Source organism: Pithys albifrons, chromosome 3 (genome assembly GCF_047495875.1).
Source record: "Pithys albifrons albifrons isolate INPA30051 chromosome 3, PitAlb_v1, whole genome shotgun sequence".
Classification (NCBI taxonomy): domain Eukaryota; kingdom Metazoa; phylum Chordata; class Aves; order Passeriformes; family Thamnophilidae; genus Pithys; species Pithys albifrons.
The window spans coordinates 30,070,387-30,083,239 of NC_092460.1; positions in this window are offsets into that span (position 1 = coordinate 30,070,387).

Consider the following 12,853-nt stretch of genomic DNA (forward strand, 5'->3'; position numbering starts at 1 on the left):
AAGCAAATGGCCAGTCAATGGAATAAGCTCCCCAAGGAAGTGGTCATGGCACCAAGCCTGTCAGGGTTCAGAGTATCTTCAGAGTATCTGAACATTCTTTGTCATGTAGTTTGGTTTTAGAATGTCCTATGAGGAGCGAGGAGTTGGGCTTGGTTATTCTTATGGGTGTCTTCTAATTTGAGCTATTCTATGATTCTGTGATCTGCAAATCAGTTGCTACAGAGTTGAATATCCTCAACATACCAACCAGGTTTCAGGAGCCCAACAGGTGTAATGAGTTAAAACTTACTTCTTTAATAATTGTTTTATTGATTTTGTCAATCAATATCATGCTACATTTCTAATTACCCTTGCACTTATATGCACACAGTCATAGGCACTTCATAACTCCCCATGATAGCAGAGAAATCAGGAGTCTGTTGCAGCAGATGGGCTTCAGGTGCTTACCCTGTAATGGTTTCCTTCTTGCCCAAGGCTTTATGGTTTCTTTGCCAGTCAGTGCTTAACCTTTTGGGGATCCTTGACCTTTGCCTTCTCCAGATTCCAGGTTATCAGAGCATGCCTCCCAGCCTAGTGCTGTTGGGATGGCATCCCTGCCCCTTCTTCCACTATCAGGGTGTGGCCTCTCCTTGGTCAAGAGCTGAGTATCCTGTGCAAACAGAAGCTACCTAGAGTGAGCTGTGACCATCAGGACAAAGAAATTCATGTCTTCCAGAAGCATTATCTGTCCCTCAGGCTGAATTTTCTCACCTTTTCTAAGTGTAACTGATCTTGTCAGATGACTTCTACAATAGAAGTTGCTTAATGAAGAAAAGAACTTTGGATTTCTTATCCTGTAACATTCACACAAATAAAGCAAGCATTGCCAAGATTACATCACCCAAATAAATATGCATTTGGTAGGTGGAGAATATATATTATACAGTCAGGTTCCTGTGAATTTTACAGTGTAAAAGAGGTAACATTTTGCCCTTTGGTGTGCTTGAGCTGTGAAAACTCCCACCTTGCACTCTGTGAAGAACAATGTCTCTTTTCTAAACTAGGCTCTGTGTCTGTGTTTAGAGAGCTCCTAAAATCAGCAACACAAACCAGAATTGGGTCTAATGAGCTGTGTGCCTCAGAATTGTGTGCCATGGCTGGACTGTGGAGTGGAGAGCAAGTAAGGGAGTCCATGAAACATAATAACCATGAATTAATTATTGTAAGGTGGTGTCAGCGTGTAAGCTTGCTCTACTTGAAGACTGATACAGAAATTTTATCAGTTACACTCCCCTGGGCCAAATTGCCAAGGTAACACTGTTGGAAATGTAAGGCTGAAAAAGAAGATTCAGGAGTAGCAGAACTAAGGCGAATTTGAGCAAAGTAGTGTGGGGAGTGTTGTTTATTATGGGAGAAATCTGGACAGAGATAAGCAGGTATGTGTAGGGACAGTGAAAAGGTGGGCTCTGGGAAAGAGAAAATTGGTTGTTAGATATAAGATGATGTAAAGAACAAAGGACAGTGGGATCTTTTGGCCCTAGGGCTGTGAGTTATTGTCAATAGTGGTATTCAGAAATGGAGGTACCATGGACTAAACACGTCCTGGTTTCAATTTCTATTCTGTCTTGGGGTCACATGCATTTTAATCTCAGTCCATGGCATGCCTTGTTCATCTGTTTCAGCTCATATAGATGTCCAGATTCCATTATTATTCCTCTATGTTCTGTTGATTTTTGACAAGATGGAGTCTTAATAAACTCTCTAGGTCAGATTACTATCATTTTTAGGCCGCACAAAGTTAATTTTCTTCCAATCAAAACAAAGTTAATTTTCTTCCAATCAAACCCACCATCAGTAATAGTATTGTTCCCTGGATCTTGAAACACAAAAAATGTTACTGATCCATCGCACTGACTTTTCATAATTCTTAGAATAATGAAGGCACACAAAGTCATTATGTCCATGATCTTCACCAATAATAGGTAGAAAATCTGTTTTCACTGAAAGAAACAGTGTTCTGCTTGTGAAGATGCTGCCAAACTTTATCCATTTTTTTTCTTATTATCTAGTTCTACATCATGTCCCTACCTGGGTCCATACCTGAGGCCCAGCCCAGCTATCCTGGAGCTGAGTCTGACCCTGGTTCCCCTCATTAGGCCTGCCCTGACCCTAATCCGTGGGCTGATGTCCCAGCAGTGCCCAATGTCAATCACTGGGACTGCTCCCACCTGCCCTGCTGCCCATCTTGGGTGGTGGGATGACCCTGGCTGTCTGCACTGTCCTGCTGTCCATGGGTAAAGCAGGGAAAGTATCCAGTTGAGGCTCAGCTCAGGCTTATCCCTGCATCCACTTACATACCCCTTTCTCTTTGACAGATTATCGCACTCGCATGGCTGCGCTCAAACAATTCAATGTTACAGTAATTAGAATCTGGAGTCACTGTGAACTGATGATTATCAGCAGGCACAGGATGTTCTCTTTGTGACCTAAGACTAGACCATGCACACCAAGCCCTGTCCTTGACTCCTCGCCAATCTTCCAAGTCCTCACCTTGCAGTGAACAGCATGGCTATCAAAGGGATATAAACCAGCAGAATATTTTTAGTATTCAATATGCTTCAAATGTGATGCACATACTCATTTTTCATTATGGCATTTCATTGACCTTATATGACAGAGGACCCAACCTATTATAGTGACAGAAGGACCTCCACATTTATCCTGCCAATTGTGTTCTGTCAACAACTTCAAACACAAAACTGTGTTCCCAACCCTGCATATGCATATATTCAAAGGGGCACCTTCATTTCTGTCATTCCTATTCTTGCAATTTTCTATTTTGTATCATATCTCTGGCCATTCCTGGTTCAGCTCAGTTATCCAGGTTAAAATGTCTAACTCTGAAGGAGTTTCTAGAGAAGGTAAGGGCATAATGAACAACATCTTCATTGCAGAAAAGTTTCACAGAACTAAATCCCAGATGCCAATCACCTTGATCTTCTTAAAACTATCAAGATCAGAGACAGCTGGTAATTTCAGTTCTTCCTGCTCTTGTTCATTGTCTTCTGTAATGCTGAAGTAGAGAAAAGCCAGAACTTAGGGGATTTTACAAAGAGCACCCAACTTTCATGGGAGTTTCCAAGAGATAAGGTTTAACCTTCAGTGGAGTCATAATTAACGATCCAATTAGCGTAGACCTGTGCTTAGCTAAACAACAAATTGACAGGTTAATCCCAAGAAAAGAAACCAGAACACCATAGTTGGCAAAACCCACTGCAAGATCATACAGAGTTCATGAGGATGAGGAGCAAGAATGCGACCACCACCAGATGAAGTAACAGGATCTCCCCTCATAATATTCCTCAAAATGGACAGCTCCGCCCCAACTCCGCCTGCTATGAATATTATATTGCAATATTATAATTATGCATGAATATGTATGTAAGAATACTGTAATCCCTCACCAAAATGTATAAATACTGTAGCTTCTCACTGTAGATTTTGAAGCTCTTTGTCCGACGCTAGTCGGGGGCTTCCCAACGTTGTCTTAATAAATACCTTGCTGTTTATGGACTAAAACTTTGTCTCTAAACAGTTTGTTCTGCTTTTTTGGGCATCATGCCTCTCTCTAGCAGTTTTCATGGTTTTCATGCACTGTTTGTGCAATCAGGATGACTGAAGGTCATTCAGCACTTGCAACTGTTGCTTCATCCTCAGACCTGGTCATGGTCACTAAACCCTCAAAACAAAGGCCTCCAGCTGAATGAGTAACTTGCGAAGTCACACATGTGGGGTGTATTTCCTGTTATCATGTTGATGCATTGTTTGCTTTTTTATTCCTGTGTCTTCTTTTCCCTTTCCTGTTTTCCTAATCTTCATGTTTCTGTTGGGCACTGATGTTTGCTGTTCCCAATTGTATCACATGACTCCGCCTGGCAATCTCTCTAACAAGCATAACCACCACTCTTCAATTCATTTTCCTAATGTTGTTTCTCTGGTGAGCTTTCACATGTCTAATCCACAAATGGTTCCTAGACTGACTCATCCGTTTATCAATCTCTTTACATGGTTCTTGATTTGAAATAATCTTCCTGTCTCCTGACTTTCACCACATTTTGGCTCAAGCACATATCCAGAATCATATTCCCTGCACACAATAATCTGAATCTCAACACACTCATCCTTTTATGACCTCATGACCTCTGAAATCACTTGCAGGCCTGCATACTGGGATTACCTGCCCAGAAGTTCATCCCAATGGATGTTCATAGGTGCACATCCAACACACTTAACACTGAACTTCCAACAGTCAGCCAAATTTTGCTCATGTCGAAATTATGCATTCATGCTTCAAAGCCTTCTACCCACAGGGTATTCTTTTACAGTGGCTGGACATTCTTGTTTTGGTCCTTCATTACTAAGGCTTGGTATCATATGAACAGAATCAGATTCAAACTCATACCAGTAATATGCCATAATTAGACAGGTATTAAGGACAAGCAGTTGAAAAAAGTGTTGTATGCACATATTGTATTATCATTGAAGTGTAAAGTGGATTTTGAAGGTTTCTAGAACAGGAAAGTATCTAGTCATTAACCCTAGAAGAGAACCATATTGGAATGTGCTAGGAACCTTAGGACTCTACACCCTGATCAAACTATCAAGATACTGTATATTATAGTATGTCAAGCGACATCACAGGAAACATGAGCTATGCTACCAGGGTATCTTGACAGACAAAACTCATGAAGTCACAAATGGAAATGCTGTCAGGAAACTGTGTCTTGATGATGTAGCCTTGAAGGCCAAGTAAAGTGGTGGTGTCATTGTTGGTACAGAGGCCAAAGGCTGCAATTTAGTTTTGTACTGCTTCAAGGCTGAGATTTGTCAATAGTTGCTTTGTCTGAGCTTGTTTTGGCCTGTGTGGGGCTTTGCACTTGTTTGTTTAGCTATAACAGCAGTTGTCTAACAATCAGATTACGTATAATATTATCTAAGTTGTTTTAACATGAGTTAACTTTGTGCAATTGTGTGGTACTCTGTCATAATAGTTTTTTACCTAACTGTAGTTAGTGCAAATAGGTCATTACTCTGTGTCTGTGACCTAGAAACATCTGGAAGAGTACAAGTGCAGGATGATAGCAGAGGCCTTGAAAAGTGCAGGCACCCGATGACACCAGTGACCCCAGGGTCATAAACAAGTCACCAGTGATCAATTACCAGCCACTAAAGGAATGCAACCTTGGGAGCCAGATAAAACCGGTTTTAAGGGAAAAAATAGAGAAGAAAGAGCAAGTATCTAACAAACTAAACTACAGACAGTGAATTTTGTTTTAGTAAGGAATTGTGAAGCAATAAAAAAAGAGGAAGATGCAGTACATGTTGCAAGAGATATAATAAATCCAAGCATAGACCTCAGAGTGAGGAAGTCCCCACTGACAGCACCAAATTTCTCCCAATGAAGAACAAGGGACACCAACAAATCACCATGATTCTCCTTTTCCACTTTCAACCTTTGGGGCCAGAGGGGTAGTGGAAGGGTGATTCTTACAGAAGAGAACAGGGGTAAGTAGGTACTAGGAAGCTTCCATACTGTTGTTTTAACTGCTAATTAATGTGGCCTTTTTTGTAATAATTATATTAATTAGGCTATTAATATTGGTACCATTGTCACCAGACTGGTTGCAATACTTTGCTGTCAAGACTTTAGTTATGCAAACAATAAATTGTACTAGTACAATGTATTTCTTTAGTCCACAAAAAGGGTACATGTTGCAGCTCAAGACTGAAGAAAACCAAAACCTGTAATTCAAACACTGCATAAGGGACCTGTAACTTGATCATGGTAGAATCTGTTGAGGATGAGTGTAACTGATATCGGAACTGGAACCTTCTTTAGATGTACACCTAAGACTGCAACAACAGCAACAACAAACAACACTTACACCTACCAGGCTCCACTATAATAACTGCAAATGGCACAGGCACTGCTGCCTCAGGGTGTGCAGAATCAATCACTGCCCTTATAGAGTACTGTGTATTTCAGTTTTACTTTAGTAAGAGCAAATACATCTCTGATGTTTATGTTGCCTTTGATTACTTCCACTTGCAGCCTTTTGTAACATGGATGCAACAGTGGGACAGGAGATGAGCTTTCTAGAGTACTTGTTTGTTCAGGAAATGCAAATCTAAAAAAGTCTATTTCTTGCCAGTGATCCTGATAAGCTATGCCTTACAGGGTATTTCAGGATCTCTGAGCTGGAATATTTGTTTTATCCAAAGATTTCCAAACATGGACTATATTGCCTGATTCACTGCTAATTTTTTTTTTTTTGGAGGGGAGGTTGGAGCTGGGCCAGCTTGCCTTTCTGACATTTTTTGGGGCAAGACTATTGCCTGTTCAGTTGGTATGATGGCTAAGAATGGTATGTTTAATCTGGCATTTTTACCCTTGCAGCTGGAAAAATTGTCAATTTCAATTATCTTACAGCCTCTTCCTGCCTAGGGCCTCTCACAAAATGATTGGTTTAGGTCACTTAACGAGTCACCATCAAAGGTAATAGCAAAACCCAATTTCAATATGAATTTGCAAAAGTACAATGAAGTTCGACAGCAAGGTTCGCTCTACTAGTTACTACATGGATAATATGTGTAAAGGAAAAGTGTCACAATGCGGGAAGCAAGAGACACTCAATGTAAGAATCAACAAGCTTCGATTTATTATCAAGCAACAGGCTCCTTTATGTCATAATGATAATTACTTCATACATATGATAATTAAGCTATACATAATATAATTCTAAGCTTATGATTGGATAACAAAGATATGCAACCTTAAGACCCTTGAGGTTAAACATTGCTAAACTTAGAGACGACTTGTCTGCTCGCAGATCCTGCTTTATTGTTTTAAGATCCTGCTTTTCAATGGCTGGTGGTTTCTGGTCGTTAGTTCTGCTTCGTCTGCACAATGGTTGTGCTAAGTTCTACATTTCTGTGGTCCGTGTACCAGAAATATCTAGCTGTTCCATACCTACATGTCCTTTTTTAGCTAGCCATGTCTCCACAGAAAAGCAAATTAGAATCAATTTAGAGTGATCTATATGGAGGGAGGGGATTGAAAAGGATTAAGGGAGAAAAGGGTAAGGGGGACCCTTCATTGAGTCACAAGATACAGAGTGGACCCCCTTGCTTTCTAAACCTCTCAGAGAAGAGTTTGGGTGCAGCTGGAGCCAAACTTAAGCTCAGACTTCATCAATGGTTTATGTCTAAAGGATTTAGCAGCACCATCATAGAAGCACTTTGATGTTAAGTTAACCAAGAATCAATTACAATCATGACAGTAGTAACGATTATGGATTCAAGATAACAACACGTACGCTATAGTTGCAATGGGGTGTTCAAGTGAACAAACATACACACACAGAGACATGTATATGCACAAAGGTATACCTATTAAAAAATTGGCTTGAGGATCAGTGAAATACCCACATTTAATGCCTTTAGATGTTTCTCAACAGGCAGGGGCCGAGCCTCAAGTAGTAGGAATATTAGCCCAGGTCCCATCACCAGCTAGTGGTCCTCCAAGTTTCGCAAACTTGAGAGTTCACATACTCTGAGGGAGATGTGAGTGCAGCTCACTGCAGTCCAAGAGGAGCTGAAACGGTCTTACTTAGGAATGCTGTTTATAGAGTCATGAGATGCTTGGCTTTAATCATCAGTAAATTTCCTGCCTGCAATCTGGGTTGGCAATTACTGAAATTTTCAAAATTCCAGTAATGGTGGTACTGTTCAACTCAGCTGCAATTCAGATAAGGGAATTTTCCAGGCTGTCAGGGATGACTGATTATTCCCACTCTCATCTCCCACCTTGGCCAGGCAGCAGGAGTTCCTGGTACGGTCAGTGCTGCTCCCACCTTAGGCTTGCAACAGTTCTCAGTACGGTCAAGGGCTACTTCACTGCTGAGCTCTTACACAAAGGCCAAGGAATCATTGAGATCATGGAGCAGGTGCAAGCAGGCCAGAGAACAGAGGGTGAGGATGCCCAACCACAGGGCCCTATTCCTACTCCTTCAATGCATCTGTTAGGATTGAGCAATGGTCACCTGGTATTCATGAGCCTAACAAATGTAATTTAATGATTGTATAATTAATCAATGTGTTTAATCATAAGCACATGCGCAGTATATTTTTCTGTCCACGCGAAATACTGTGTGTCTTTGATCACCAATTGCATTTATTCTTCCTAGGAACGTTTATTAATATAAAAAGGATATTAGACTGTATTGCCAAGGTTGTTTCCAAAGCTAAATCCACATCCCAAATCTGATTGCTATTGGGACTGATGAATCTGTATTGTGAGCAAAGCACTGTAGGAGTGCAGGTGACACAGAGTTGGTCAACTTCACAATGGATAGGGGCTGTGCAGGATGCCATACCATAACCAGTCCAATGACTAGGCCCTTGTTCTTCAGTTACATTCAGGAGAATGGGTGAGTGTTTCACCACATAACTTTTGTTTTCTCTTCATTATTTCTAAACCTGTTTATTATCAGCCAACACCTAGAGCTCATCTGAGAGAGTCTGTGGTCTGCCCAAGATTACTTGCACATGACAAGGAGAAGGAATATCAGCTGAAGAGTGGTCATCATATCTCTCTTGACTTGGAAAATGCAACTGGTTTTTGAATGTGCCTTTCACTCTTCAGGGTACTTCTGGAGTTGACAGTGATCGTAATTTTCTATTATTTTCATCCTGTCCAACCTTCCTGAATTCACTTTGCTGATATACTCCTTCTGTCTCCCTCTCCAGATATTTTATGGATCAAATCCTCTTCTTTTTCTTCCTTCCATTCTCCACATCTTCAGTTCTGTCCTTCATTTTCGCAGTATGCTCACTGATGTTCTAAGGTCTTGTTAACTGTCTGATCTCTATGCCACCAACACTCACTATTCTTTTAACCCTTCTGTTAACTGTTTCTGCTGGTGCTTTCCATCACACTTGTGTATTTGTCAACCTTAGTGTTCCTATCACAAGTCTCTGCATCAATAGACCCAACCACAATAGAGAAATTGGCTTTTTTCCTCTATCTAAATTATCAGTCACTGTGTGTGGTTCCTACAGGGTTTTTTTCCTTTCCAAAAAATGGATCCAACCACTTCCTTTCACAATGAAGAGGCAATGGTAGAAAGATTTATACTTGCCTTCTCACTTTGGATTCTCTGCCAACATATGTAGCACTTAAGGAAACAAAACTCACTACACGACCATACAGGTCAGTCATGTGATTTTTATTTAACTTCATAAATCAGCTGACTCTGCTGATATTTTCACAAACAGAAGTATCCGTATATGTGTGTGCAAGTAATGTGGCCAGGACAGTTTGTGCAAAACATGTAGGACCAGACATGCCAGGACTGAATCCTCTTTAAATATCCTGAGCTTCTCTTCATTGCTAAAACCAAACTACATTTGGATAACCTTTGAGAGTCAACAGTTACTGTGATCTTAGTATCTAGTTTCACTCCCTGTGAGTCTTAGACAACACTGCTGTGTCAATGCTCTGCTTTTGTTTTCCCTTTCTAGTCACATCCTGGCTCCAGGCCAGTTGGTTTATCCTCCTGTCATCTTAACTTACGCTTTCATTTTCTTGCTCTCTGGTTATTGAATTCATAGGTTGCACTATGACCCAGGTGAACTGCCAACCTTAGAAAACAATATATGCCATTATTTTAGTCCTTATTCTACTGTGTCTTCTCATGTTTCCATTTGCCCAAGCACATTTCCACTCTCACTTCCAGAACAACCATATTTATGATGCAAATGTCTGCATGAGTTCCAAATAAAAGTTTGAGGGTCATTTGCAGACTATGATTTCAAGGAATGCTATCAATCACTAACCTAATGTGTGTATGTTAAACTGCTGGTTGTATTTTTCTATTCTGTTGTCAAACAAGTTCCAGCTGGGCTCACTACAGGAAAACTCTTTGCTTCTGTGGTGTTTTGTCTGCCATGCTTTCCAGTTCTTCTGTATATTTTTAATAAGTATAGGTTGACATACTTTAATAAAATTTGCTAAGGCATATTCAGTATTTGTGGACCTATCAACCCAGGATCATGTAGTGTCTTTAGAGCTGAAGCTTATCAAATGCCCTAAAAGCAAGCTTAGAGTGTTCTTGGCTTACCCCTCTGAAGAACATGTGTATCGTGCACAACATTGCAGAGAACTCGGAAACTTACAGAGTATTTTGTCACAAAATAAGAGCAAAACCAAGCTAGAGACTGTCAGCTGCAACAGTCCCAGTGTAGTCCCAAATATGGGTTCTACCCAGCATGCAAGAAGCTTGTTCACACAGAGTCGAGATATTTATTTCATGTCTGCACATAGAGGGGTGCTTGGTTATAAATCCAAAGCCAGCATGCACTCAGTATGCCAACTCCCCAGTTTTATACACCTCAAACAGTGAAAGATAAACATTTGCCTCATACATAACAATCTAAACCTATAACCACTGTGAATATATCTTCTTACCTTCATTTGAAGGCAAAGTATGCATTAATTGTTACCACACATACTCTATGAGGAAGGGGCTTATTTGAGTAAGGGTATACTACAGCCTATGGGTGTGTATTTTACTATGCAAATGACTAAAGGCTGGCACAAAAGTTCAAGCAAAATTCTTCTTTGGCCTTATCAACACTTCGTTCCTGTGTTATCTCCTTGTTTGGAGGATTTGTGGCATGATCTTGTTTTCACTTCTTCTCGGTGGGTCCTGGACTCTGGGTTTCTGATGGTTATCTGGCAGAGATAGGATTTATTGCACATACAACACCAGTCACCATTTGTTCAGCTCCTCTTCTTGAGTTTCTACAATTTTCACATGAAAGAGTCCCAGTGTCAATATGGTCTGATGGAAATACTTCATCCCAAAGTTGGACTGGTAATGCCTTTGTAACAGCAAAGGGACAGAGATAACTTAGTGATCTGTCCCTTTCCTGCTTACAGAGCCTCTTTAAAGCCTCTTTAAACATATTTGATTTTAACCTAAATGCTTAACAGCATGCTGTCTTACAAGGGTCAGCTTGCAGCCCAGTTTATTTGCAAATTGGTCTCTTGAGAGAAGAGTCTGAGGATGTCTGGAGTACCCCGGGTCTGAAGGGTACCTTTGCCACTTAGTCATTGATTCAGACAGGCTAAGCTTGGCTCAAGCATTTGTAGAGGGATCTGTGTTAATTTAAATGCTCCAGTTACTGTTTCCTTCCAGGTTTTTCTAGTATTTTGATGTGATTTCTCTACATGTCCATGAACTCAAGGATTTTATAGTACCATGAAAGTGTGTCTTATAACCTCTTTTTACAAATCAGTTGAATTAATTGCTCTGTGATGTATGGCTGGATTTTATGAAAATGACTCATCTGGAAATCATGTATTGTGTCAGGTATGGAGGGGCATAAAGCTCCATGCTATCCTTTCTAAGACAGTTTCAATCTAGTTAATTATTAATTATATCAACAAAGACAAATTATTCTTTCTCCTTGCTGTAGTTTGCAGGAAACCTGCATAAGTGATGGAAATGTCATGGTGATAACCCTGAGTCTTGTAGTACTGAATCTTTTTTCTTCTTTGACTCATTAAAGCTGTGGCTTATCTGATTAATTAAGCCTTGGGGCACTGAAGTTTTTTGTGGTTCCCCCCCTCCTCCCTAGCATAGCTATTTAGTTAGTTAGTTTGTTTGTTTGTTTGTTTTCCCTGAGCATAGGTATTTAGTGCTTCTTTGGAGGATTTTCAGAGTTGCTGCATTAACTACTACCTGCTGTGGCCAGTACAAGTTGCTTTCTGCTTCTGTAAATTTTCTGCACTTCTGAGGGGTTTTAAAACCAAAGTGCACATACATTATGTCATACAGCACATTCATGATGAGCTCTTTTACATCATTTGACTAATCCTATGGTGTTTATCACAGGCAAATTTAGTCACAAAGCAACTGCTTTGACCACGTAACTTGAACAGATTTAGGCACAAAATTCTGAGGAGATGAGAGACTGGAGGTGTGTGTGTCAGATATGGCAAGGTGTTTTATGTCTCTTGCCATGAGAGATGCCTTGCTTTGAAGTCACATCAACATATGTTAATCATGGTCTGAAAGGGACTTCCTGGAATCCTTAGCAATTCCTCCCTCCTTCAAACACGAGGTTAGATAAAGTTATATAACTCTGAGTTGCCCCAGGCACTAAACTATATAGGAGTTTCATTTTAAATTACTGACTGTTTAGTCACTGTAAACACTCATACATAATATCAACATAAAACATAAATTCACATGACTCTTCATCACTGGTTACTCAACTAATAAATATCTCTATGACTATACTAAATTTATACTATAAAATTTCCAGTATAGACTGGCTTTTGCATGTAACCTCCTTGCTGGCCACAGCTGAAGATGCAGAAGGAGTTTACCATCTGTGGTCATTGGGATACAGCCATAAGAATGCAAACCTAACTGATGTGGTGCACATCTAAAGACTGATGGATCTTGTATGTCCAAGTTAAAAAACTTCCTCTCATAGCTGTTTGTCAACAGCTGGAAACAGCTGCTATTGCAGACCTGCTGGCTCAGAAGCCCAGGTTTGAATCTAAACCTGACTTCTATTGAATCAAAAGCAAATCCACCACTTGCATAGTATTTTTCCCAGGAAAGTACCCTCATTCTCACAAATCTATTAATTTCTGAGCAGCAGCACCAATTATGAGCTCACTTTCCCTTGAACATCCCTTGTTCTAATTTTCTAGACACTATAGGTAAATGTCTTTCTTGTGAGGCACTTTTCTTTTGCATTTAGTCCTGTGCCCTTGGTGTGGAGTTCAGCTGTGTCC